Genomic DNA, 27,132 nt, shown 5'->3' with positions numbered 1-27,132 from the left:
GCTGCTCAGGACCTACTGACAATCAGGCCTGGGCTTGGGCTGTTTATACTAGAACCGTTAAAACAGGAAAATATGCAAACCCTTCATTCACAGGGATCCGGCTATTGTTGGGTCAGAAATGATATTTTTGTTTCTAAAATAAAAAGTACATTTGCTACCTTACTCACACACACATACAAACACATCCGCGGGGGGGGGGGGGGGAGTTGTGTCTACAGAGCTAAAAAGGCAGAGTAAATTATTTAGTTCATTTGACCAGCTCAAGAAGCCAACTTGGAAAGGTCCCTTTGATCTGATGGCTTGCTTAAAATGTGCTCAACAAGCCCGAAATTGGCTGGGCTCTATTTTATATGTCCACAGACTAGGCTCCTATCCAACACCCTAACAAAATGCCTTCAAAATCCATCTCCCAGACTTGATGGGGGGACGCCACCTTCATCCAGAAAAGAGGCTAAAGGGGAATTTCATAAATTACATTCATTCAGCCAGCCTGATCCCAGTAGACTCAACTGCACATCAAAATCTCATGGAGAAAAATTTTAAAGGACAGATTTCAAGATCCTCTTCAAACCGAATAGCTTTTGCCTCTCTGGGGCTGGTGCTTGGCAACCTATGATGTGTATCTGTACGTCAGTTCCTCCAGGTGATTCTGATGAAACCCACAGAGCCATGTTAGGGAACCACTGCTGTTCCCAATTGAATTGAAAGCTGAGGTTTCTCTGAGTGGACTCCGGAAAATACAGATTCCAAAGAATCTTCCATTGGGACCACATGGAGTTACAAAGAGCCTGATTCAAACACCGGATGTGTGTGTGAGTGTATGTGTGTATGTGTGTGGGGGGGGAGGTGAAGACATGTTTGTTTTGTGTGATTTTTCTTGTACTGTTGTCTGTGCGTGTGTCAGGCCTCTTTGGTCACAAGTAACATAAACCCACCAGAGCTGGCTTAAACCAAACAGCAGGGGTAGGGGGAGATTGTTATGAGGATTCACAGGTGACCTCTGGAGCCCCTGGCAGGGTAGCAGCCAGACTCCCTGAAGGGCTGGGACAAGGGTTGAGGTGATGGCAGGAACCCAGGTGGCTTCCCTCTGCAGACCAACTTTTCCTGCTGCTCTGGTCAGGCTTCTCCTCTGCTCTGCTCAAGGGAGGAGCCCAGTTATAGCTAAAATCTCTGAGTCCCAATTCCGTTTCCTGTGAGAGAGAAACTGGCCCACCTGGATCAGGTCCTGTCGACCAGAGCTGCTGGTGAGGGGGAGGGTCTTCTAGTAGTTTCTGCTGGTTCCTTCCTGTGGGGAGAGAACAGTCACGGCACTCACTGAAGACTAAACAGACACCTTCCCCTGCCCAAAGTCTGATTTGCTAAAGTTTGGCCTCTCCAACTACTCAATCAGTAGCTCAGAGGTTCTGGATGCTAGCTGAGCTCCAAAAACCACCTGGGAAGCCTTAAAAAATACTGTGCCTGGGTTCCATATATGAGGTGTAACAAGGGCATCAGGATTTTTCAAACAACCCTGATGATTCCAACATACAATAGCAATAACTAAATAGGGAACTGAGAGCCAATTTAGCCATTTCCTAAATACACAGTCTCAAAGTACAACCAATTAAGAGGAAAAGTATGAAAACCTAATGGGTTGCACATGGTTTATTTTCATCTAAATTGGAGACTGACATCCTAATCCCAATGTTAAATGCCATGATTATTCACATTCGACATTTTCTAAACCTCTTGGTGTAAATGTTCAGTTACATCCTTAAAGAAACTTGCCTTTTCTGGAGATCCTGAGGTCCTAAAAACAAAGGATGCCTCTCCACGGTTTTTGTTGACCCCAGCCCCCCAGTAGACCAACTGCCCCATCTTTCCCAAAGTCGCCAGCTTGCTGCGCAGACTCAGAGCTCCCAACACTGAAGCTGACTGACCTTCGCTGGCTCCCATCCCAGACCAGTGCTTCAGGGTTTCCACCCAGCAGCCTCTGACCCAGGAAACAAAAAAGGAGAGAATTTATCTCCTTAGCCAAGCTGGCAAACACTGATCAAAGCCTTGTCCTAGTCCATGGCAGGCTTGAGAAGCATCATTATTTTCTTTTGTTTCCCCTCCTGGTACGCTTCTTCAGGCAATTAATCAGCCAATCAACAAATATTTTATAAATAGCTATGATGTGCAAAGCAGGGGAAAAAAAGGAAGTATCACTCCAAGGACAGCCTGTCACTGGCAGAAGTGCAACAGTGACCCCTCTCGGCCTGGCCTTGCACGGATCGTAAGGAGCACATTAAAGGGGTCCCTTCTTCAGGCGCTTTCCAGTCTGGCCCAGGGCTAGGACTCAGACACACCTAGAGGGTGAGGGACGTCAGGAAGAAGGAAGCTGTCATGCTGAGTTGTGTGCAGGAATGGAGGAAGCTGCTCTTCCCATGCCTAAACCCCTCTGAAAGCTGTCCCCTGCCCCCAGAACCAGACAGCAAAGACAGCAAGACCAAACTGCCTCTGAAAGCTGGAAAGGCAGTCAACAAAAGGCCAGTGACTGATGGAGGATATACAGAAGGTGGAGCTGGGCACACATACCATGACCCCTTTGAGGTTACAGGAAGGGCTTGGAGATGACAAATAAAGCCTAGGGTAGTGGTTTCCAAAGTGTGGAACCCAGATCATCAGTCTCACTGGGACCTTATTGAAATGCAAATTCTCAAATTACTCAAACCCACTGAATCAGCAACCCCTGGGGGTTGGGACAGCCCTCCAAGTCCTCCAGGTGACTCTGGTGCACACTCAAGTTGCAGAACCAGTGGTCTACTCTAGGGAATGCAGGGAGAGGACACATTCTTTCCAGACTTGGTAAGTCTAACTCTTCCAGGTTCTTCAATCCCTAAATGGATTCCATGAAGCCAGGCAGGACCTCAGAGATATCACCCCAGAAAGAATTACTGCCCTGTCCTCCCCCATATCCCTCCCCCGGGCCCACACACACATTCCCTGCCAGGAACTTCTGGCCCAGACAGGGTGACACACAGCCAGAGTCCTCTCTAGAGGCAGGGAAGCTGGAATAGAAGCATCACTCAGATGAGATGCCTGGAGTCCTAGAGCTGTGACACAAGTTTTTGTTTCAAATTTTTATTTTATTTTCCGGGGGGGAGGTGGTAATTAGGTTTATTTATGTATTTATTTTAGAGGAGGTTCTAGGGATTGAACCCAAGACCTCATGCATGCTAAGAATGCACTCTACCACTTGAGCTATAATCTCCCCCTGTTACCGTTTTTTTCCAAAGGTTGTTGACAGCTGCCCGCTTACCTGCACAGGCTGCACAGACTTCCAATCTGTGAACTTTGGAGTGGGACTTGGTTTGTTCACTTTTGGACAGAGGTGATGGATCAAAAACAGGCTCCAAAGGGAGCAGTGAAGCAAGGGACATTCCTCAGTAGGTGGGTCCTTTGAGCAGTTAAACTGAATAGTTTACCCTCTGTAGACTTCTCTGGGACTCAGCCATCTGAATTCCAGGGCAAGAAGGCCAAGCTCCTGCCTCCATATTTGTCAGGTGGTTCTCAGTGTGATGTCCCTGGACCGGCAGTACCAGCATTACCTGGGAAGTGCAAATTCTCAGTCTCCACCCTACCCCTCCTACAGAATCCGCAGTTCTGGGGGTGGGGCTCAGCAATGTGTGCTTTAACAAGACCTCCAGGACATTCAGAGCCTCCCTAGCCCGAGTTTGAGGACCACCGGCCTGGGAGTGATTTCGGCTCAACCAGGAGGCAGCCCAGAAGTGGGGTGCCTAAATGTCGTAAAGGATTCGGACCCTGGAGGGCCAGAGACTCCACCCGCCCCGCCGCGGAGCAGCGGGCGAGCAGCCCCCCCAGTGCACGGTCCCCGCCAAGCTTCGCGGGGTCGGCAGGCCCCAGGGTCGCGGGCAGGAATGACGGCCGTGAGACTCCACCCTGACTTGTTTTGTTCCATTCCGGGAGGAATAATTTGTTTCGTATTGGAATCAAAGTGCCTCTCGCGGCGCTTCCGTTTTATCTCGGCGGCTCTCGGGCCAGGGCGCGGCGGCTGCTTCCCATTAGGGCGGGAATGGTCCCCATTACGAGGCCGGCTCCGCGCGGAGCCCGTTCCGCCGACCGGACGCAGCTGACCCGCCTCTGCCCCGCGACATCCAGACCCCAGCTCCCCCGGCCTTGACAAATGGCCCCAGAGAGAAGCGGGACCCGGCGGCTGGAGCCGGCCCTGGCCGTCCCAAGAGCTGGCCTCCGTTGCTTGGCTGTCCCGTGCCTGCCACTACACCGTTAGGGAGCCCCTTGGGGTCAGGTATTGCCCTCCCCCACGAAGGGCACTTATAGGCCCCCATCTCTTCAGTGGCAGTAAGTTCAAAGGGCTCTCAGATTTAGGACCTGGGCCTACCAAAAGCGGCCCCTAGGAGAAAAGCGTCACAGGATTCCCCAGAGGAGAGGAAAATGTTTCCTGTTTACCTGTTTACACAGCACCTGGGCCCGGGGCCTTCACAGCTGTTCAAAGAAACCGGGTAGCCCTGGTTTTCTCCTACCTGGGTATCCATTTTACAAACCGTATAAAAACATCAGTGAAGAGAAGATTCAAAACCAAAAACCTCACTCAGTCCCCCTGCAGATAACGGGGGCACTAAATGCAGACCACAGCCCTGGCCAAATCAAGTTTACCTGCCCATCCTGGCTTCCCCAGGGTGGCAGAAGATCTGTGCTGGGGACCTGCCATGGCTTGGCAAAACAGCAGGACACCCCTACCTACAACCACCAGAGCAAAGTGTGACAAACAGCTTTCATGTTCCTACCGAACATCACACAAATTTTTATTTCATTCATTTTTTTATATTGCACAAACAATATTCTAATCATCACAACTTAAAAATAGGATGGAAAGCCAATAATCATCCAAAATCTGACCACTAACAAAGCAATTTTTTTAATATTTTTATTTATCATTGTATTATTTAATGATTTCATTTTGGCAGGAGTGGGGGAGGTAATTGGGTTTACTTATTTTTAGAGGAGGTACTGGTGATTGAACCCAAGCAATTATTTTCATTTTTCCATGTTGCTACACAGTTCACAACTATTTAACTAGTACATGAAATTCAGCTATATGGATTTGGCCTAATTTATTTTATTCCACCATTCAGGATCGTCTTACGTTTTTCACTGTTATAAAAAGAAAACAAAAAAAATATGCCACACTGATGAAGGATGCTGAGGGTAGGGGAGTATATATGTGTGGGTGGGGAGAGCTATGTGGGAACTCTGTATTTTCTGCTCAATTCTGTTGTGAACCTGAAACAGCTCTTAAAGAATAAAGTCTATTAAAAAATAACTTAATATTTTCAAAATGAATAAATAAATGAGTCTTTCCTGGTTAAAAAAAGAAACTTAAAGGTCTCTTCTTTGATGAAGCCCCTCAAATTGTATGCAAGCCTTTTGTGTATATAAGTGGTGCTTTCATGAGAGAAGATGTCAGTAGCCTTCACCTGATTCCCAGGGAATTTCTTGACCTCATAAAAGGTTGAGAAGCCTGAGCCTAATACTTACTGCCTGAAGGAATGGAAGGAAATTAATAAATGAATAAAATGGTTAAAAAAAAAAAAGAAGAAAGAAAAAAAGAAAGAAAGAAAGAAAAGATTTGTTGAGGAGTGTATACTGTATTTTAGTAACTTTTACAAGATAGGCAATAGATATTCTTTGCAGGGAATTTGAAAAATTCAGAACATTATGAAAATCAACCATAATCCCAACTCCCCTTCTGTTCATCAAGCTCTTCTCACCTCTGAATTCCTATAGCACGTGTCCCCATACCCCCACGACTTCACCCCCACTCATCTGTCAGGTCTTGCTTTGTATTTAATGGCTGTTTGTCTTTTCCATACTGTTTGACTGTAATATTATTGAAGCAAAGACCATACACTTTTCATCTCGATAATAACCATAATAGCTAGTTTTTATTGGGTACCTAATCTGTGGCAAACATAATACAACCTTACCTCACTGAATTCCCACAGGCTAGATTTTATTTCCTTTTACTATATGGAGAAAGCAAGGCTGAGCAAGATTAAATAATTGATGCAGGGTCACCCAGCTTGTAAATAGCAGCCCTAAAACAGAAGCTGACTTCATACTCATGCCCTTGAACTTAGAGTAGAAGTACACTGATAGATAACTTCTAAAATCTTTACTGTTCAGGATTATATTAATCTAGTTGTGATTAATAACCTGCTGTATCTTTGAATCAATTATAGTACATTTGGATTTTAAAAAAAGAATTTTAACAATGAGCTTATTATCTCACAAAAGAGAAGACTTAGAGATTAGGGGCTCCTGCCTCTAGGTACAGTCACTCAAAGACTTGGGCATGAGCCCTGCTACTTGTCATCTTTCACCTCTGTGGACTGTAGCAGGTCCAGGCAGTCAGATTTTAAGATGTCTGATAGGAAAAATAATCATTTCCTCCAAGCTCTTTCGTAGGAATCTGGACCACTTTCCCAGAAGCCATCAGCAGACTGTTACCAAGTCCAAGCTCATACTTGCTCACCCTGTGACAGACCAGTGGATGAGCTGTTGGGGCAAGGAATAGCAACTTTATTCAGAAAGCCAGCAGACCAAGAGGATGGTGGACTACTGTCCCAATGAACCATCTTGCCCGAATTAGAATTCATGCTGCTTTTTTACTCACAGGGGAGCAAAGTCAAACATTTCTTGGTTCAGGTCAGCCTCCTGAGAGGATGTGTTAATTTCTTCCTTCTGCTGTCATTCACAGGTGGGCCTGGGCAGGAGGTTTCCTGTGAGCTATACCAAGGTATTTAAGCTAAATACTCATTATGTGGGAGGCAGAGTTCCCAGAAATGGGCCATTATGCATAATTTAAGCTTATAGGCAACATCCCTTTGGTGATTAACTTGTAGCAAAAGCAATAGAACACAAAGGTTAAAGTAAAAGAAACAGATCCAGTATGGAGTCAGATCTGTTCTTCCCTAGTACAAGACTTCCTCATGAGCCAGAACTGAGCTGCATGCTTGTTCCCATTTGCTGGGGAAAAGATGAGACCACCATGGCTAGCTCAGACTCACTGGGGTCTGCCCAGGAGCAGGGCCAGGTCTCTACAGTATTTCAGTTTCCTGCATCCCTGAAAAAAAAGTAGATTCTCTGAAGAAGGAAAGTGGGAAAAAGGGGAATGGCTGTTAGAGAGGCAGAGAACACTATTATCTTAAAGGGAAGTGTACCCCAAAATTAATGTATGTGAGCTAAAGTGGAAGCAATTTGAAAATTTCCTCCTCCACTTGGAATAGCATTATTTGTCTTTAAAGCTGTCTATAGTTGTAAGTAAATCCATTACATGTAAACTGTCAAGTGACTTTGGGGGAAGAAAAAGGGTTCAACTGTATGACTTTGAGACTGGACTGCTGTTGGGGTCAGAGGTTCCTCTGCTGTCTGGCCCTGTCTCTCTCTCCAACTGCTGGTTTCTCCCAGGGTCCCCCTGCTTCTCCAGCACCTCCCTGTGGTGCCTGCTTTATCAAGCACCCCCTCAGACCACTGGCTCCCTCCTGGATTTGGTGGCCACCAAGACTGCTCTGACCATCACTCCCACTGCAAATTAACATCCTCTCTTGGAAATTCCCAATTCCAGTTCAAGAGAGGTGACTCTGGGGCTGTCCATCCTGTCAAGGCAGCCACCTCAGAAGTTGCTGGCCTGGCCAACATCTGGAGTGACTGCCCTGGGGTCACAAGCTACCCTAGGTCCAAATAGCTCTGACCAAGGAAGGGAACAGGGTCACTTGTCACCAAAACTAACTACTGAGATCTACTCCTTTGGGAAGGCCCAGGGAAGGGGGGAGGGGTGAGGCCGGGCACCTGCCATTACAAGGTCTGACTCGGAGTTCATTTTGCTTTTCTATAGCAGAACCTATCCTCCACGTAAGTTAGCTCCTTATCTCATTCAAATCTGCCCACACAGTAGGTGCTTAATAAATGCAACATGGTCGACCTACTTATCCTAAGGAACTGTTATAGGCCAATGTTTATTCAGCTTTAACATGTGTGCAAACCACTTGGGTCTTGTTAAAAATGCAGATTAGGGGGTAGGGGATAGCTCAGTGGTAGAGCATGTGTTTAGCATGCACAAGGTCCTGGGTTCAATCCCTAGTACCTCCATTAATAAACAAACAAACAAACAAGCATATTTTAATCCAGAAGGGCTGGAGTGGAGCCTGAGCTCTGCATATCTAACAGGATCTGCATCAGCCTCAGGTGAGGCAGTTGCAGCCCACCCAGAGCACAGTGTCAGCAACAAGGTTGTAGGTGACCTTGGGACTTTCTTCCAACCCAGGATATCTGTGGTTTTAAGATTCTATCAGCCTGCACCCTCCCTGCCCACCAGGCTGCCTAGCACTTGTCCCCATTAACCAGACACTTCTACCTCCTTCAGTACCTTTGCTTGGGCAGTTCCTCTGCTTGGAATGCTCTCCCTTGGTCCCATGCTGTCCAGACTACCACAGCCCCACTCACATTTCGGACCAGGTAATTCTTACTCGTGAAGGGCTCTCCCGTCTGCTGGAGGACGTTTAGCCAGCATCCCTGGTCTCCACCCATCAGAGGCCAGGAGCCTCCTTCCTCAGTTGTGACAACCATAAAGGTCTCCAGACACTGCCAAATGTCTCCTGGAGGGCAGAATTGCCCCGGGTGGAGAACCACCACTCTAAAACCTTGAATCAGAATCCACATTTTAACCAGACCCCAGGCGATTCACATGCATATTACAATTTGAGAAGCACTGCTCTGCTCGATGACACACACAGCTCCAGTCTGAACACTCACTCTCTCCTCTGAACTCTCACAGCCCTTGCTCTCTGTGCCTCTCACCTGACGGGTCCTCACACGTCTCTGCAGTAATGTTTAGCTGTAGTTAGGATCCCAGCTTGAGCCTCACTTGTTCTCCAAGCAGGGATGCAGAGGGGCTGGGATGTAGCACACACCTGAAGTTTTGGTCCTATCTGGCATCTTTTCTCCTTTCTTCTTCTAAGAGTACCTTGATTTCCTTTGGGGAACTACCTCTCACTCTCACCCCAGTAATTCAGATGGAACCATACACACTCCCACCTCCACTCTCATGGGAGAGGAAGTATATTTCACTCCTATCTTCCACAGGGATTGTTTCAATGGCAGGCAAGTGACTTAAGCCAAGGAAACCCAATTCCAGAACTTTTGTAGGGACTGAAGGCAAAGAGAAGCTCTTTTTCTACCAAGCCATGTAGCTCTAGGAAGACATAAGCCTGGAACTTTTGAGGGCACCCAGGTGGAGAAAGTCTGCCTTAGAGTAAGGCCAACACAAAGGAAAGCAGAACAGACAGGAGCGGCTGAGTTCCAACCACGTTGTTTGAGCTCCTTGTTCCAGACACACCTGAAGACTTGCCATGAGTTTTCAGCGATATAAACCAACAAATTGCCTTAAAAAACAGAACTGTGAGCAGCTTGAGTTTCCATCATCTGCAAACAGCAGACTCATGACTAATATGTGGGGCCTTTTGAGGAGTTAGGTCATCAGAGATGTTCGGTGGATTCCTATGGAGCCACAGGATGAAGCAGAAGAGTTCTCATCAGGAGGGTCCTAAGAGCCCCAGGACATCAGGCAGCACTACATCCACGCCCAGGTCACCAGGTGCAACCCTGAGCCAGGGAGGTGGCATCCTCCACCTCCGATGAGGTCACTGCCTGGCTGCAGGAAGACCACAACTGTGTGGCCCCTTGGGTCCTCAAGGACTGCAGCTTCAAGAGGCTGGATGACACCCCCTGGACAAGAGAAGAGCCTCACAGACATAGACCTGGGCAGCAATGGCAGTGAGCAGTCGCCACCCTCAAATTCCACCAGGGGGCAGGGCAGACTGGAGTAGAAGAAGGTGGAAGAATGTGTGTGAGGCTCCTGAAACGTTCGTTGCCTGGCAACTCTGGAAGCACAAAAGGCGTTTTGCAGCAAGTTGAGGTCTTGCATCCTGCAGATAGAGAACAAAGCCACTGAAGTCAATGGTTAGAGCTGGGTACCCTTAGCATCCCACAAGGAAAGGCTCCATGGCTCTCAGTTTCAATAAGTTTTCCTGAAGATGCTCTGGGAAGGCGGCAGATGCTCAGAGGGGATGACCAAGGGCTACCCCTATGACCTGGGCACAGGGGTTCCCAGCTCCACCGGCATGGTACCAAAACAGCAGCGAGGCCCAAAAGGACCAGGACCGTGCAGCCTAGGACAGCAAACAGCTTGGAAGTAATGTCTGAAGACTGATGTCCCAAGGCCCCTGACATCAGACAGGATGGGGGATTAGTCAGACTTAGGATCAGTCGAAGAGGACGAGAGTTTGTGCTGTTTCTTTTACACCTGAGTTTGTGGAACAGCATTCAGTCCTGTGTGTGTGGTCTCTGCCCTCTCCAGGGCAACCTGTTAGGCAAGGGAAGGTCTCCATGTATCTGAGCAGAGTTGTAAACCAAACTCCAGCAAGTAAACAAGCAGACTGACAGGAAACTTGTTTTGCAAGTAGAATCATCAGAGGAAACTCTAGACTCAGAGGCTCTGGGATGGAAACCTTCTCACACATCACCCAGCCCAACCCCTTCAGAAAGCTAAAAGCCAGGGGCGTAGGGGAGTATCTCTGTGATAGAGCCCACAGCTAACACTAGCACAAGGTCCTGGGTTCAATCCCCAGCACCTTCATGAGAAACAAATAAATAAATAATAATAGCATATTGAAAAAAAAAAAAAAAAAAGGCAGAGGAGGCAGGGGATTTGCCCAAGGTCACAAAAGGTCGGTGGTACAGCCAGGAGCCAAAGCCGGGCCTCCCGACCCCAGGTCTGTGTGGAGCTGTGCCCTGTGCTTCAGGACACCCCTTCCGGTCATCCCCCCCAAAATCTCCAGGTTTCAGAGTAAGAAAGGGACAAGGGTTTTTGTCCCATGTGTTTTTTGTACAAACACTTGGACTTCTTACTCTGGAATTTCACAGTGGGAGCACATCACTATCACTTCTTTGAGATAATGCCCCTCGTCCTGACCCATAAAGCTGCAGCCTTATTTATTGCCCCAAACCAGCCTTAGCCAGTATTGAGTTAGATGGTAACAAGTAGCCATCATTGACTGAGCACTGAATTCCTCAGGGTTTTCCAGAGAAACAGAACAGAGAGAGAAAGAGAGAGAGAGATTGATTTCAAGGTGGCAAATCTGAAATCTTGAAATCTGCAAGACATGCTAGTAGGCTGGAAATTCCAGTAGGAGTCCACGTTGCAGTCTTGAATCCAAAAGCAATCTAAGGGGGAGGGTATAGCTCAGTGGTAGAGTGCGTGCCTAGCATGCACACGGTCCTGATTCAATCCCCAGTACCTCCATTAAAAACAAATAAATAAAAACCTGATTACCTCCGCTCAAAAAAGAATTTAAAAAAAAATTTTTTTAAAGCAATCTAAAAACAGCATTCCTTCCTTTTCGGGGGGGACGTCAGTCTTCTTCTCTGAGGCCTTCAACTGTTTGGAGGCCCAATCACATTATGGAAGGGTATCTGCTTTACTCAGAGTCTACTGATTTAGATGTTAATCACATCTAAAACATAACTTCGTATCAACATCTGTCCTAACCAAACAACTAGGTACCATCACCTAGACAGTAACATGGAAAACCAGCCATCACAAGCACTTACTCTGTGCCGGGCACTCAGATAATCTCTACAACAAACGTATGAGGCAGCTGTCATCACCCCATCTCACAGAAGAAAAACCCAGGGCTTAAGCTAACAGGAAGTTGTGGGCCAGGCCTAGAGCCCCAGTCTCCCTTCCTTGTCCATGGCTTCCCCCTGCCTCACTATTTCTCGCTCAGCTGCTAGAGCACAAAAGATGCTTCTAGGCTGCAGGCTGCAGTCACCGATGCACATTAGACTCACTGGCAAAAACTACTTTAAAAATAAACAAAAACCAGGGGGGGACAGGGTGTAGCTCAAGTGACAGAGCGCATGCTTAGTGTGCACGAGGTCCTGGGTTTAATCCCCTGTACCTCCTCTAAAAATAAAGATATAAATAAACCTAATTACCTCCCCCCAAAAAAACCTAAATAAATAAATAAGTCACTCTAAACAAGCAAACAAACAAACAAACTAATGCTCAGACCCCATGCCCAGAGATTCTGATTTCATTGGTCAGAGGTGGAGCCCTGAGTATCAGTATTTTAACCTCTCCCAACTGATTCCAACGTACAACGAGGCTGAAAACTCCTGTTCTAGAAAGTGGGGCAGTGAAAGGCAGGAGTTCCTCTCTTTTGTACAGTGTAAGTTGCCCAACAGGCAATACACAACCTAAAAGGAAATCAAGGGGGTGGGGTATAACTCAGTGGTAGACTGCGTGCTTAGCATGCCTGAGGTCCTGGGTTCAAGTTCAATCCATAGTACTTCCATTAAAAAAAAAATCAAGTGGCTATAAAATAGCCAGTGGGAAAAACTGGCAAATATATTTCCTCTCTCAGCATGAAATTAGCCATTTCCCCTCTCATTCTGAAGTAGCTTACAGTGAATACTTCCTTAATTATTTAATGGGAAATACAAAAGAGTGAAGTGGAGCATAATTCATTCATCATTCAGGCAATAAGCATTTGGTGAGCACATGCTGAGTGCTGGGCACTGTGCCGGGCGGCCAGCCACCAGATCTAACGCAGTTCCTGTCTTCAGTCAGCAAGCCAGTCAGATCCACAAAACAATGTGGGGAGTGCAATGACAGACCCTATCCTGAAGGTCCCAGAGTCCAGAGATGGTGACTGGCCACAGACCTAGCAGCTGGGATACTGGATTCAATACAGTGAAGTCTGTGTTTCCAGAGACTTACATCCTGAATAGATGTCCCCTCTTGATCAGTGAGACCTTAGATGCTCAGGGCAGCCAGCGTCCTATGAAGGAAATCAGCCCAGGCTCTCAGATTCCCAAGAGGACTCACACTGCCTTTTTCTATTCCACCAGTCCTTGATGAAATGAGAAAAAAATCGTTTTTTGTTCTCTCAAAATTCTTGATGTTAAATGATCCCTTCTTTTCTAAACTGATTATAGTATTTGGTTTTGCTAATGTCTTGATATGCCAAAGCAACACGGACAGGTCTGTGCTGTTACCCCAATAACCATGCAGGACACTTCATGGGTTCCCAAAACCTGGGAAGCGCCACACTAGACAATGACCTGGGGTCTCATATGAGCAGGAATCTCTGGAAACAGCTTCTGCACCCAGACTTGTCCTCACCCTGTCCACCCTCAGGCTCCTGAATAAACCATATGACATACATAGGCTGTCAGCTCTTTGAAAGAGGACACCTAAGTTTTGGAGGATTATATGTGTAGAAGTGATGAACTGGGTATTTTCACGTGTTTATGAGGAACGAATAAATACAAGTTTGTACTATGCAAGGTACAAAACGAGCATCATTTTGCTATTACTGCAACCTGAACTTCTGGGACTGGACACCCCTGACTAAATCTGGAGATTGGACCACAAACTTGGCCTCTACCACCCCAGATCTGGGATACTGGCCCATCACTGATCTGGCTCCGTGAACAACTCAGATCAACAGGTGAGAAAAGAGCTCACCTGCGGTGTGAGTCTCTACTGATACGTCAAAGTAAACCTGCTATGATGAAATAAAATTGTCTATGAGTGGGCAAGAACCTGACAAGGATAAAAATGTAATCAAGTTGCGCAAAAAGGAGGGGAGGGTATAGCTCAGTGGTAGATCAGGTGCTTAGCATGCATGAGGTGCTGGGTTCAACCCCCAGTACCTCCACTAAATAAACAAACAAACAAACCTAATTCCTTACCTCCCCAAAAAAGTTATGCAAAAAGAACAGTGAGAAACCTTGGGGGATAGCCTTTGCCTCCCCTGACTGCCCCCAGACCCCAGCAGTTCTAAAGATGTTGCCAGTGTCATTCCCGACCCTGGAAGTGGATGGGCCAGTCCTACCAACATCAGGAAGGGAATGCTGATCCTGGGTTAAACGTCCTGCCAGGACCTAGGAAAGAAAACCAGCTAATCTGCTCTTTCAGGGAGCACAAACCCATATTCCAGTGAAGGGAAGGACTTCTAACAGAAACCGTAAGATATTTTCTCCGTTTAATTATTTAACAATGACTATGCATTCCTTTTATAATCATACATGCCCTGCCAAAACTAGAATTCAAAAAAAAACAAACAATACAGATGAGGGCGGGGAATAGAGTAGAGAGGAGGGAGGGTCACTTGGCGCCCTCACACCAACCACGAAGGCAGGAAACTTGAGTGCCAACACCAACAGGAACTACCCTGTTTTTGTCATTCCTCAGCAATTTAAAACCTGAACCCACCTTAAAGTGCCTATTTCCAATGACCCAGGGCCCCAACCACCAAGTGAAATGGACTCGGAGATCCTGCGTTAAGGGCAGGGCCTGGGAGGAGACACCCACGCCAGGACCCCTAAGGCCAGCCTGGGCTGCGGGACGCGGGCTACGGCCGCCAGGTGGCGCGCTGACCTCTGCTCCGGTGGCCGCCTGCTCTTCCCTCCCAAAAGGTCGTCGGGCAGGCGTCCACCCCACCGTGCCGGAGGGGACACGCCTAGTGCCCGCGGAACGTGGAGCTCGATGCCAAACACAGAGGCACCGCCTGCCTTGACCCCAAATCCCTAGAACAGGGCCGAGGGACATCAGATCCCAGAGAAGACACAGGAACGGACACTTCGCCTCCGCCTTCCGACCTCCCAGCCCGTGGCCTCCGGGGAGGAGTAGGGGGCGGCGGTAGGAAGAAGGGGCGGCCTATGAGACCGGAGCTGGGTCGGGGGAAAAGCAAGGCTGTCCAAAAATGAGGGGACCTCACACTTGAAAAAGCACGTCTCGCGGATGACGGGGTAGAAGACGACGCCGGGACCCGGACCTTCCTCCTCCTTCCCCGCCGGCCCCGCCCCGCGCTTCGCCCTTTCCCAGACCTCCTTCCTCTTCCCTTTCGGGTCGAAAGCAGAAGTTTCTGAAAGTCCGGAGGAAGCGCGCCCGGGAGCTCCCGAGGTTTCCAGCGCGACAGCACAGCGCGGGGCCGACTAGGGCGGCAGGGAGGCCGCCAGAGGGCGCAGAGGGGCGCGCTGGGGGCGCGGTCCACGCCCCTCCGAGCAGTGGTTGCCCCTTTTAGATTTCCTCAGACACGCGCTAAGTGACCATGAGCCCGCGAGCCTAGAGGCTCTCCAGGCTTCTAGTCCCGGGCAGGATTCAGGTCAGGCCCTGAGGGCGGGTCCTCTGTCCCACTGGCTGCTGCACCCCCAGCTCCGGGAACAAGGAAGAATAAGTGTCATATTCACCAAATATTGATTGAGCGCCTGATAATGCCAGGAAATGTTCCTGGCACTGAGGATGAGAGGTCAAAACAGACAAAGAAGGGGAGGGTATAGCTCAGTTGGAGAGTGCATGCATGCACTAGGTCCTGGGTTCAATCGCCAGCACCTCAATTAAAAAAATAAATAATAAACCTAATTTCCTTCCCCCACCTCCCCAAAAGAACAAAGAGCCTACCCCAGGTAAGATTTATATTCTGTGAGTGGGTCAGGGAGGAGAAACAAGGAACATAGATAGGCAATAAACAAAATACAGGTGGTTAAAAACGAGGAAATAGATGTCAGAAGGGGATAGATACTATGGAGAAAAAGCAGAGCAAGAGGGATGTGGAGTTGTAGGGTGAGGTGGGGATTCTATTTTATACAGGATGGTGATGGCAGGCCTCTCTTATGAGAGGAAGACACTTAAGCATACAGTAGGCGGAGGGCAGCCAAGCAGCTTTCTGAGGTTAAGAACAGAAAAATAAGGAGCACTTCACACTTGTGTTAAATGAATGAATTTTCAAGGCAGGAAGCCACACTGGGCAAGGGCTGCTCTAATGTGACCTTGGTGCCCTCACTATACACCTGTCTGCCCCACTCTATCCAGCCATCCCTCCACCCAACCATTTCTTTAGTCAGCAGTCCTTGGGCACCTACCTTCTCTATGCCAGACCTTACGCTGGGTGTATTTCATTTCTATATCCCCAAACCCAGGATATGGACATCAATAAGACACACTCCTTGGAGGGAAAAGAGGCCTTCATGTTCACTCTGGTAGGACAAGAGAATGACACAGCCTTCTTGGAAAGTAATTTGATAGCATCTCACTCATAAATATGGGAACCTTTTGAACCAAATCCTCAGCCTAGGACTCCAGGCCAGGTATCTCAGCACAGTGGTCAGGACCACTGACTCCAGCTGGATTGACTGGGTTTAACTCCAGCTGCCTCTCTCATCAGCTCTAGGATCCTGGAAATATTATTCACCTGTGCCTGAGCTTTCACATCCATAACATTAAACTAATAATAATATTACCTAACTCATAGGAGTTTTGGGGAAACATATCGCAAAGGGTTTAGAGCAGTGTCTGGCTCTCAGCAAGTGCTCAACAAATGTTAGCTATTTTAAAGCTATTTTTATTTGTTTAGACAACCTTTTCCACAAAAGTGTAAGCTGACCTGTTCACCAAAATTCTCTTTGCAAGATTATCTGTGTAGCTCCAGACTAAAGCAACCTCAGTAAAGATCCAACAATAGGGAGATGACTAAGCAGATTATAGTGCATCCATTCTATAAAATAAAATGTAATTTTAGAAAGATTGAGACTCACATCAGCATATCAGACCAAATGTCAAAAAGCGGTGAGTTCTGTGGAAGGCAGCATGTGTGTCCCAGGAGGACTGGGGAAGACTTGGCTCTGGGGGTGTCTCAGATCCTCTGATAAGAGCTAATTTGACCTGTTACCTAAGGAGTCAGTCAATATCAATCAAAATTTTTAAATGCACGTATCTTTGGACCCAGCAGTTCAACTTTTAGGAGCTTATCCTAAAGATATACTTGCACATTTGCACAACGACTCATAAACAGGAAAGTTTGTGGCAGCATTGTCGAAGACAAAACAACCTTATTGTCCATCAACAGAGGATTAGCTAAATAAATTGTGATGGATCCATCCTGTGAAAGATTGAGCAGCCATTAAAGTTAATGAAGCAGATCTACATGTGCTGATGTGGAAAAATCTCCAAGATGCATTAAGTTAAAAACGCAACATGAGATATCACTTTATACCCATTATAATGGCTAAAATTGAAAAGACTGACAACACTAAACGTTTGTAAAAATGTGGAGCAATTGAAACTTATACACTGCCAATGGTTGTATAAAATGGCACAGCCACTTTGGAAAACCAATTTTGCAGTGTTTGTTTATATATATATATAATACATATATATATGTTAAACATACATTTAAGCAGAGACCTAGCAAATCCACACCCAGGTATTACCCAAGAGAAATAAAATTGTATATCCTCATATATTGTACATAAATGTTCACAGTAACTTTATTTGTAATTGTCCCAAACTACAAGTAATTAAAATATCTTCAGCAGATCAGTGCATAAACAGAGTCTGGTATAACTATTCAACTAGTCAATCCGTATTCTGCCTCCAGGAATTTGCTATTATGAACTTATATCTCCCAATCAACAATAAAAAGGAATTAACTGTAAATAGGCAACAACATGAATTGATTTCTTTTTCTTTAAAAACATTTTTCATTTTTTATTTATTTTTTCTTTTTTGAATCTTAAAATTATTATTCTGAGTGAAAGAAGCTAATACAAAAACAGTTCTATTTTTTTGAAGTTCTGTAACAGACAAAGCCAAGGGGATAGAAAGCTGACCAATGGAATGGGGGTGGGGGAAGTAAATGGAAGGGTCAACCGGGAACTTTCTGTAGTGACGGAAAGATCTATATCTTGATTGGGATTTGGGTTATAGGGGTGTATGAATTATCAAAAGTCAGGAAACTCTTAAGATTTGTGCATTTTATTGAATGTATAATATTCCTCAATTAAAAACATAAGAAAAGAAAGGAAATTAAAGCCTAGGCCCTCACAATAAGAGTCATGAAGAATTGGAGAGGGAGGGTGCTGCCCTGGGGACCCTGGGAAGAGAGGCACTCTCATAGTGGTGAGCCCCTGGGGGCAGAACCCATGGGATTCTGCTTCCTTCTTCTCTCCACCCTCCGTGCCCAGGACAGGACAGGGCAGGATGAGTATTTACTGGGCCTCACAGGGAAGGAGGAGGTGATGAGACAGGCTCCAGGTGCTGAGGCTCACAACAAGCAGAAAGGACAGAACATGACGGGGCAGCCCAGAGAGTGATGCCAAGTCCGAGCTCAGAAGGGGAGCTCGTGGGCCTGCAACACTGCTGGATGTGCAGAACCCAGAGCTCCCATCACTTGTCCCTGCTGGTGTCCAGGCTGGGCTGCAGCAGCTTGTTCCAGTAGGTGTGAAACAAACACAAGAGCTAGGAGGTGGCCTAGTAAGACATACTGATCCCTTCATGGCTGGCTGAGCCCAGGAGCCTCCTGGCTTTGTCTCACTATACATACCCTTTGAGGCTTCTTATCTGGTTCCTATAAGTCTTGTCCCCCAGCCCAGTTCCAGGCAGAAGGTCATCTTAATCCTAAACACCCAGAACATCCCCCCTCAATATCCTGAAGTCTGTAAATTTTAAATGAAGCTAGCAGATCCCTTGCTGCTCAGGTTTCCAGTCCCAGAACAGCAATTTCTGAAATGACTGACTTCACCCACAATATCTGCTCCAGTATGAAAAGAAATCACAACAGAATTACAGAATTCCTATATAATCTTGGAGGGAAAAGGAAAAAAAAAGGCACTTCTAACTAGGACCTGAATCCAGAATCCATAAAAGAGAAGATGGATAAATTCAACTAAATTTTTAAAAAATTGATTCTTAAGCATTTGTTTGTTTAGTTTTTTGGGGGGAGAGAGGTAATTAGGTTTATTTTATCTATTTATATGTTTTTAATGGAGGTACTCAGGATTGAACCCAGGACCTCATGCATGCTAATCACGCGCTCCACCACTGACCTGTACACTCCCCAACTAATTTTTGATTATAAAACCTCTATAAACAAATTCAGAAGACAAATAGCCAACTGGGAAAAGATGTTTTTAAATTCGTATAACAGAAGAAGAACTTAATTTCTCTAATATAAAAAGAGATCCTCTAAATCAATAAAAAGCAACCTCCAAAATTTAAAATGGCAGAAGTTCTGAAAAGAAAGTTATAGGTAAATGACTCTAAATGGTTAAAATAGTTTCAATCTCACAATGAGAGGAACAAAATCACATAAAATTGCTGATAGGCCACAATTATTTCTATCTTAAAAACACAGCAATTTCATATGGCTAAGATTAAGGCAAATTAAAACAACATCGAGATACTAATTTTATCTTTTCATATTGGCAAAGATGAAAAAGGCTTAACACTTCACATACCTGAAACGTACACAGTTATTCACCACATTGTTTATAATTTCAAACGATTAGGGAAAAAACTAAATGCTCATCAACTGGTAGACTGGTTAAATAAATTATGGTATGTACACACACAGACACACGCACACACAACAAAGTATCAGTAAAAGGAGAATGAGAATCTCTTTAGCTACTGATTTACAATGATTTCTAAGATACACTGTTAGATTTTTAAAAACCATACACACAAGGTTCAGAAAAATATGTATAGTATATTACCATCTGGGTAAGCAAATATAAATATGTGTGTTACAGTATCAGGAAGAACTGAAAATATTTGTTCTGCCCAGAAAGGGGAACCAGGGTGGCTGAAAAATTAGAGGTAGTAGGTAGGAAATAGTTCACTGAATTCTGTTTTGTGCTGCCTTTTGGACCCTGTGAATAATTACCCATTCAAAACAAACGACTAATAAAACAACCAGCCCGGGCAGGGCTCTCAGTGTATCCTATCAAATACCTCACTCTAACCAAAGCATTAGCATAACAAGAACAAGACAGATAATCTCAGCAATGCAGGTCCTTCCTCCAAAAGTCTGCCCTGTTCTTATGTGTTTTGTCCTGGGGCATTTTGATGGGGCAAAGGTCTGTGAGCCATTTGGTAACCTGAGGCTTAAGGTCGTAGGCTGGTGCTAGTCTGAGCCTCCTGAGCAACTGCTGGGCTGGCCCCGGTCCTGAGGAATCAAGAGGTGGGAAGCCAGGGACCTGGTGGCAGGAGCTTAGCAGCAACTTGAGTGTCAAAAATGAATCCAGGTGGAAGACTCAGTTAAGAGACAAGGCAGGAAAGCCGCAAAGTGAGACTGGGGCACAGATGGCCAAGAGACAGCAGGTCACCTAAGCCAGAGAAGATCAGCCATGGACCAGGTAGTCCTCCCGGGTCTGGGAACTCAAGTGGGGAAGCAAGAGTGGCCCCACTGACCATCACTCCCATGACCCACTTTGGTGCTTCCCATGCCTGCAACTCTGGGTTCTGCAAGGTTGAAGGTTCTCGTCCCCAAAGGGGCAGCACACATGCCAGGGGACAAGACAAGGGTCCCACTAAACTACAAGATAAAGCTCCTCATCGGGGTCCTGCTGGTGAGAGGAGGTGTCACCATACTGGCAAGGGAAATTGACCCAGATGGGCTGAAGGAGGTAGAGATGCTCTTACACAGGATGGGGGCGGGGACACATACGGAACCCACATGATCCACATCAGTGCCCTCTCGTACCCTCTGTGAGTGGACACGTGTAGCAACCCCAGCCTGAGAAGGTGATGACAACCAGGAGTCACACCACCAGGGACGCTGCCACCAGCAGAGGTGATCAGTGAGGGGGAGGGGAACTTAAAGGAGAGAGTGGAGCACAGAACGGTTAAGTACCAGTTGCAACCCAGGGATCAGCTGCATCACTGGGGGCTGCAGTTATCCAGTAAGCTCCCTTCCCCGTTTTCCCTAAGGAAGAGAGGCCTCCAGGGGCCATGGAGGAGCTGCTCCCTGAACCTGTGTGGGACAGAGTATTTGTGCGGTGTGACAGGGTGGACCGAAGCAGCCATGAGAATGTGCCTCTCAGATCTCCATCTGCGGGAATGTGTCTGACCATCACGACTTCCCCCAGGCAGCTCACAATCAATGACTGAGCACAACACGGGCCCCAAAGTAGGCCTGTACCCAGGAGACATGGGACTCCTCTGACGAGTGACTTTGGCTCAAGGACTCCTCATCGGCAGAGCCAGAACTTTCTTAGAAGTCACTGCTCTCTAGCATTTCCTGTCTACCCTTCCTTCCTCTCCTCCACACAGCCTGATGCTCTCCCAACCTCCTCCAGCTTCCTCACAGTTTCCTTCTCAAGTCTTTTTTCAGTAAATCTCGTGGAGTCTAACCTCGTCTTGGCATCTACATCTTGGACCACCTGAATTAACACAAATGCTAAAATATGAAAATGAATATATGTATGTAAATGCTAAAATATGAAAATGAATATATGTATGTATATGCATGACTGGGACATTGGGCTGTGCACCAGAAATTGACGCAGTGTAACTGACAGTACTTCACTTAAAAAAAAAAAAACCCACAAATGCCATTGCTGTTGTGTATTAACCATAGTTCTGAGCTTCTTGGCAACCAAAAGAAAAAGACTGTATTATTGTATAAGAGTCATTAGCGTTCTTTATCAGATAATTCCAGTTCCCCCACCTCGGGGTGCATTGGTAAGATTGCTTCCTTAAACTAAGTTGCTCCAAGTCAATAAGATTTGAGGGGATGCTTTTTATAAACCTAACCCAGCCTTTCCTAACTAATATACATCACTTCTTTTTACCTAATTCAGTGTTTGCCAATAGTGGCACTATTGACATGTTGGGTCAGATCATTCTCTGCTGTGGGAGACAGAATTATGCTTCGTAGGAGGTTTGGCAGCATAGCCTCCAGCTGCTAGATACCAGTAATCCTCCCACAGTCATGACAACCAGAAACATCTCCAGACACTGTCAAATGTCACCGAGGGAGCAAAATCACTGTCAGTTTAGAACCACTAATGTAACTAATAGCAGCAGAACTTTTCTTCAAAAAGAGATAAGGTTTAAAATAGAATCATATAAAATGCTCAATTAAAACCAGAGAAGTTAGAAAGAAGGGGAGAGAAAAGAAAGAACAGGTACAACAAATACAAAACAGTTACGAGCCTGGTGGATATTTATCGGGCACCACCAATAATCACTTTAAATGTGAATTATCTCAAAAGAATGAGAAGGCAAGCCACAAACTGGGAGGAAATATCTGGGAACTCTGCTTTCTGCTCAACTTTGCTGTAAGCTTACAACTGCCCTAAAAAATAAAGTGTATTTTTAAAAATTTTTAGATAGTTTTTAAATGTGATTAGTCTAAATACACAGATTAAAAGACAAAGATGATCCAAATGGGCAAAACAAACAAACAAACAAAAAACCCTTCAGCTAACGTCATACTTAACAGTGAGAAACTGGATGCTTTCCCCCTAAAATTGGGAATAAAGCAAGGATGTATTCTCTCACCACTCTGGATCAATATTGTCCGAGGCGTCCTAGCTACTTACAGTAACACAAGAAAAGGAAAAAAAGGCATGCAGATTGAGAAGGAGTTACAGACGACATGATTGTTTAGAAAACCCTGAAACACCTTCTGGAGCTAATAAACGGGTATAGCAAGGTGGCAGTTAACATTGATATAAATAAATGATTAAATAAATACATAGGAAAGAAGTGGTAAATCTATGCAGGAGAATTCCAGATAATTTATATAGATACTGCTCTGTTGTTATGCATTGAATTGTGTCCCCAAAAAGATACTTTAAAGTCCTAATGCTCAGGACTTGTGACTGTGACCTTATTTGGAAATAGGGTCTTTGCAGATGGAATCAAGTTAAGATGAAGTCACTAGTGTGGGCCCCCATCCAGCGTAACTGGTGTTCTTATAAGAAGAGGAGAAGGACACAAAGACAAGAGGGGGAGAACACTTTGTGCCAAGGAGGTAGACACTGGGGTGATGCCCCTGCAGGCTGAGCAAGGCCGAGGGCTGGCAGCAGCCCCAGGTGCTAGGAGAGAGGCGTGAAACAAATGTTCCCCTGGAACCTTCTGAGAGAGCGCGGCTCTGCCGACAGCCCGACTGCAGACTTCTAGCCTCCAGAACCGTGGGAGAATACATTTCTGTCATTTTAAGCCACAAGGTAGTGGTACTTTATTACATAGCCCTACAAAACTAAGTCATGCCTCGAGGAGCTGGAGCACAGCTCCCCACTTCTTCAGCATGTGTTGGGCACAGGATAGAAAGCAGGGGAAAGACTCAGGTTTACCGTGGAGAAACCTGACAAACACAGCCTCAGCCCCGTGATCCAGGTCAGTGCCAACAATGATGCCTTATGTTGATAGTGTGACCCTTGACATGACATAATGGGGGTGAGATTTTATCTTTGTGGTCTCCCTCTCAAGAACCTATAACCCACCTCTAACCATGAGAAAACCATCAGACAAATTCCAGTAGAAAAACACTGTACAAAAGGGACTAATACTCCTCACAATTGTCAAGGTCATCAAAACCAAAGGAAGTCCGAGAAACTCAATGCCGAGAGGAGCCTAAGGGAACATGATAACCCAATGTAATGTGGTGCCCTGAGTGGGATCCTGGAACAAGAAAAAGGACATTAGGTGAAAATTAGGAAAATCTGAATAAAGCATAGACTTTGTGTGTATTTATTTATTTATTTATTTATTTATTTATTTATTTATTTATTTAGAGATGTCTGATTTTCTTTAATTAACAGTAATCTTGATATTCAAATACCCGGGCATTCCCCCCCCCATGTTTATTTTTTATTTCAGTATAGCTGATTTACAATGTTGTATTAGTTTCTGGTGTACAGACTAGTGATTCAGTTACACAAACATATATACATACTCTTTTTTTATATTCTTCTTCAATAAAGCATAGGCTTTAGTTAATGATTTTTTTTTTCCTGGGGGAAGGAGGTAATTCGGTTTGTTTATTTATTTATTTATTTATTTAAACGAAGGTATTGGGGATTGAACCCAAGATCTCATGCATGCCAAGCATGTGCTCTATCACTGAGCTATACCCTCCCCCCTAGTTAATGATTATTTATCAATATTGGTTCATTAACTGGAACAAATGTACCATACTAACATAAGATGTTAATAATAAAGAAAACTGAGAGTGAGCTGTATGAGAACTCTCTGTAGTATCTCCTCTATTTTTATATATGTCCAAAACTGATCTTAAAAAGTCTATTTAAAAATTTTAAATGACAAAAAGCCGATGCTGCCAAGATGTCGATATTCTACATGTCGCTGAGAGATGAGGGCCAGAAAACCAATCTGGCCAGGTGATCCCATAGGCATATACAGAAATAAGAATCCTGGCTAACGCATAGCACCTGCTATGTAAACATTTTAATTATGATGACTCTTTTTATCCTCCCAACATCCTTATGGGGTAAATACCATTAATTCCACATATTACATTATGGAAACTGGGAAACAGAAGACTTTAATAATTTGCCCAAATCATATAACTAGTAAATGACCTAGCTGGGATTTGAATCAAAGCCAGCTAGCTCCAGACTCTAGATCTAGACACTACAGCATACTGTGGGAAGCCAAACTGTAATAGAGAATTTCATGATAACTTATGAAATCAGGGGAAGAGAGAGGCTGGAGGGATGTTTTATACAAGTCATCGTAAACTATCCCAACCCCACTACTCAGTACATTTGTAGCAGAAGTATACATAAGGATCAAAAACATGTGTCCTAGAACCAGACTTCCAGTGCCCAAATCCCAGCTCTGCTGCTGACCTGCTGTGTGATCAAAGCAAGTTACCCATCTTCTGTGGTAGGTAGAATAATGGCTCCTCCAAAGATGTATGTGTCCTCATCCCCAGAATCTGAATATATGAGGTTATATAGCAAAGGAGAATTAAGGTTGCAGATGGAATTAAGGTGGCTGATCAGTCAGCCTTAAGATAAGAAGATTGTTCTGAGTTATCCAGGTAGGCCCAGTGGAATTGCAAAGGTCCTTAGAAGTGGACAAAGTAGGTGGAAGAGAGATTCAGTCAGAGTCAAAGAAGGAGATGTAACAACAGAAGCCAGATCAGAGTAATGCTGTATGAGAAGAACTTGACTCGCCATTGCTGGCTTTAAAGCTAGAAAGGGACCATGAGCCAAGACATGCAGGCAGCCACTAAAAGCTGGTCAAAGCCAGGAAACAGATTTTACCCTAGATCCTCCAGAAGGAAAGAAACCCTGCCTACACCTTGATTTCAGTCCAGTGAGACCCATTTCAAACTTCTGGGCTCCAGAACTGAAAGATACTAAATGTATATTGTTTTAAGTCACTGAGTTTGTGGCATTTTGTTATAGCAGCAATAGGAAACTAATACACCTCTCTATGCCTCAGTTTCCTCACTTGTAAAATGGAGAAAGTTATAGGATTATTGTGATGATTAAAGGAGAAAATACAGGTAAAACCCTTAGAAGAGTACCCACTACATACTGAGTTGCTCAATAAAATGCTAGAAAAATACTAAATATGAACAGTTGAGAGAAGGAACCACAATGGACTAAAAATATTAGGTGAAATGTTATTCAGGAACAGAATGTCAGAATTGTGACCAAGGGTTACGCCACAGCTTGCATACTCATTACAAAATGGGGAAGTGCCTTTTCAATGGGGAAATCTGCAAGCACCATCTGAATTCAGTCTTCAAACAGAACATCATCAAAAGTGGGACAACTGGACGCTGATGTCCCTCCTGATAGGATGTACTATAAAGTACATCACCTTTGAGATACTTCTTCCCCAAAGAAGTTCACCTGAATTGAAGTGAGCTATACTGCTGACTTTCCATTTGCAGGAAATACAAGGAATAGAGGAAGAAGTTAAATAACAACATGAAGAAACCTTGAGACAAATCCTGAACATGAGGACATTCTACAACTGTCCTTGTCTCTTCAAAAGTTTTGTGTCATGAAATAAAAAAGGTTGTGAAAGGGTGGTTCCCTACACAGCCACTCGGGAATCTAGGCCCCTCCCACCCATGACGCTGCCATGGTTCACACACGCCCTATGAGGAAGTGGAAGCGGGCAGGCAGGATGTTGCAGGATGGTTTTTAGCAGGCCATGCCTGAAAGTGACAACTTCAGCTGCCACTTACATTTCTTTGGCCATAACCTCACCTGGTCCCTACCTAACTGCAAGAGAGCTGCAAGACGTGCCTGGAAGCTTCGGAAGGGAAGGCAAGGGGTATGGTGAGCATCCACCCAGACTCCCCACACACAGAACACCACTTACCACTCCAGTGGTGCAGGGCTCAGCACGGCCTCTGCCAGGCAATCCTGCGCTCAGTCCCATGCTCTTCTTCACTCTGAGATGAACCAGCCACCCAATGTCCTCTCTTCCCCCCTCATGCTCCACATCCAGTCAATCGCCCGATACCAACATCTCCACCTTTACATATCTCTAAATAGCCGTCACCTCTCCAACTGCAACTGTCAGAGCTTAATGCAACAGCCTCTTGTTGGGCCTCCCTTCATGCAAAACTCCTGCTCTCAGGAGACTATATTCTTGTAATAGGCTGCAAGTGAGCAAAGAAACAAAAGGACAAGATAACTAAGGTGCAGTGAAGGAACCAGAGACTGAAATGGTAAAGAATGACTATTTGGGGTTGGAGAGGAGAAGCTAATTTACATATGGCTGTCTGGGGAGGCTACACTGAGGAGGTAGCTGTGGCAGACAGAATTATCAAGAATCATCCAGAATCAACCAAAAAAGCAATATTCTGGGTGATTCTGGATATTTCTGTGTGCTGTTGCAGAATCCTGCCACTCCCCCTTCAAGTGGTAGAGCCTGTTTCCTCCACTTGGACAGGTCTTTTGACTTGCAAAATTAATAAAGTGCCACAAAAGTGATGCTATGTGACATCTCAGGCTGAATCACAAAAGACAATACAGCTTTGGCAGGGAGGGTATAGCTCAAGTGGTAGAATGCATACTTAGCATGCATGAGGTCCTGGATTCAATCCCCAGTACCTCCTCTAAGAATAAATAAAAAAGTAAATCTAATTACCTCCTCCAACCAAAAAAAGAAAAGAAAAGAAAAGAAAAAAGACAATACAGCTTCTATCTGACTCTTTGGGGACCCAAGCTATGTGAGCAACCAAAGCCTCAGCCCTCAGTTCTGGTTTAACTAACAGATGACTG

General features: G+C 45.4%; 1 long non-coding RNA gene across 1 annotated transcript; it reads right to left on the bottom strand.

Annotated features, from left to right (window-relative positions):
- Positions 1-1,105: 1,105 nt before the first annotated feature.
- Positions 1,106-26,456, bottom strand: LOC135318802 (uncharacterized). Its single transcript, XR_010377174.1, has 3 exons — positions 26,225-26,456; positions 1,214-1,285; positions 1,106-1,134 (listed from the first exon to the last, which is right to left on the bottom strand). It is a non-coding gene; the product is annotated as an uncharacterized LOC135318802 (long non-coding RNA).
- Between the last annotated feature and the right edge of the window lie 676 nt (positions 26,457-27,132).

The sequence above is a fragment of the Camelus dromedarius genome, chromosome 2 (assembly GCF_036321535.1).
Source record: "Camelus dromedarius isolate mCamDro1 chromosome 2, mCamDro1.pat, whole genome shotgun sequence".
Classification (NCBI taxonomy): domain Eukaryota; kingdom Metazoa; phylum Chordata; class Mammalia; order Artiodactyla; family Camelidae; genus Camelus; species Camelus dromedarius.
This window is presented reverse-complemented; position numbering and strand designations above follow the sequence as displayed.